The sequence below is a fragment of the Sylvia atricapilla genome, chromosome 5 (assembly GCF_009819655.1).
Source record: "Sylvia atricapilla isolate bSylAtr1 chromosome 5, bSylAtr1.pri, whole genome shotgun sequence".
In the NCBI taxonomy this organism is placed as follows: domain Eukaryota; kingdom Metazoa; phylum Chordata; class Aves; order Passeriformes; family Sylviidae; genus Sylvia; species Sylvia atricapilla.
The window spans coordinates 52,048,243-52,050,117 of NC_089144.1; the positions used below are offsets into that span (position 1 = coordinate 52,048,243).

General features: G+C 38.9%; 1 pseudogene; it reads left to right on the forward strand.

The window, feature by feature from the left end:
- On the forward strand, positions 1 to 1,282 carry LOC136360902 (DNA/RNA-binding protein KIN17 pseudogene; annotated as a pseudogene).
- Positions 1,283 to 1,875: the final 593 nt, after the last annotated feature.

A 1,875-nucleotide genomic window follows, 5' to 3' on the forward strand; every position in this document is an offset into this window, starting at 1 on the left:
ATGGGGAAGTCTGATTTCCTCAGCCCCAAGGTGATCGCCAACCGCATCAAGTCCAAGGGGCTGCAGAAGCTGCACTGGTACTGCCAGATGTGCCACAAGCAGTGCCGCGATGAGAATGGCTTCAAGTGCCACTGCATGTCTGAGTCCCACCAGAAGAAGATGCTGCTGGCTTCTGAAAATCCTCAGCAATTCATGGATTACTTCTCTGAGGAATTTCGAAATAATTTCCTAGAATTGCTCAGGAGGCGATATGGAACAAAGAGGGTCCACAATAATATTGTGTACAATGAATACGTCAGCCATCGAGAGCACATCCACATGAATGCCACACAATGGGAGACACTGACTGATTTTACAAAATGGCTGGGAAGAGAAGGTCTTTGCAAGGTTGATGAGACTCCTAAAGGCTGGTACATTCAGTACATTGACAGGGACCCAGAGAGCATTCACAAGCAGCAAGAGCAAAAGAGGAAGAAGAAACAGGACCTTGATGACGAAGAAAAAACTGCTAAATTCATTGAACAACAAGTTAGAAGAGGTTTGGGAGGGAAAGAACTGGAAATGCTAGTCTATACTGAACTGAACAGAGAAAACAAGCAAGAAAAAGTTACATTTAATTTAAACAAAGGAGCTAGTACTTCAGTTGCAGCATCTTCTAAAACAAGTGTCCTTGGACAGAATGCACTGAAGATGGTGAAGGGGGCAGTTAAAAGGAAAGCACCTCATAGCTCTGGTCAGCCCCAAGAGAAAAAGAAGAAATCTGCACTGGATGAGATCATGGAGCTTGAAGAGGAGAAGAAAAGAACATCTCTAAGAGACTACTGGTTACAGCCTGAAATCGTTGTAAAAATTGTAACGAAAAAGCTTGGAGATAAGTATCACAACAAGAAGGCAGTTGTTAAGGAAGTGATTGACAAATATGCAGCAGTTGTGAGGATGATTGATTCTGGGCTCAAGCTGAAGCTTGATCAGATACATCTAGAAACTGTAATACCAGCACCAGGCAAAAAAGTGATGGTATTAAATGGTGGGTACAGAGGAAGTGAAGGCATTTTGGAATCCATCAACGAGAAGAGGTTTTCGGTGACTATAACCATTGACTCAGGACCTTTTAAAGGGTGCAGAGTCGAAGATATTCTGTATGAAGATGTTTCCAAACTCGCCTGAGGTGCTAAATCATTCATCAGAGAAGATTTTGGTTCTCAAAATCTTCTGTCTGACATCTTTCCGGCAACACAAGGCTCTATACTCTGTAGTACAGTAAATCCTAAATGAGTCCTTTGCTAAATTGTTACATTTGAGTTATAAGTTAAGTGCTCTGAAGTTTAAGGCACTGTTAAGTTTAAATGCTGTGAAGTGCTATTTAGCCTTTAGGTCATACTCCTTTTTATCATTACCCCTTCTATCCTTTTATTACACTCCCACCACCCCCTGCCTTCCATGTAAATAGTTTTTGGTTTATTTTGGATTGGATTGATTGACCCCAGATTTTTTTTTCTTGCTTTTCCTCAGTGTGCCTTCACCATCTAATAAGCAGTAGAGTGAACCTTGCAAATGATCAATGTTATAAATGGCAATATAGGTATTGGGTTTGCATTTACGATTAGTTTTTGCAAATTATTGATCACAATGATTGTAATATTTCTATTAATATTTCTATTTAGTTCTATTTGTAGAACTTTTAACTGCTTTAATATAGTACAATCTGTAAGCTTTTGTGGCCAATGTTCTGGCCATGTGTAGATTTTAAATAGTAGTGTGATAAATATATTATAGCTTTGACCTTTGCATAATATTAAAATAGAAACTATGTTAAATACTTTTATTTACTTTTAACTCTAATGGGGTGTGAAATAGCTATATTGATTCAAAGTA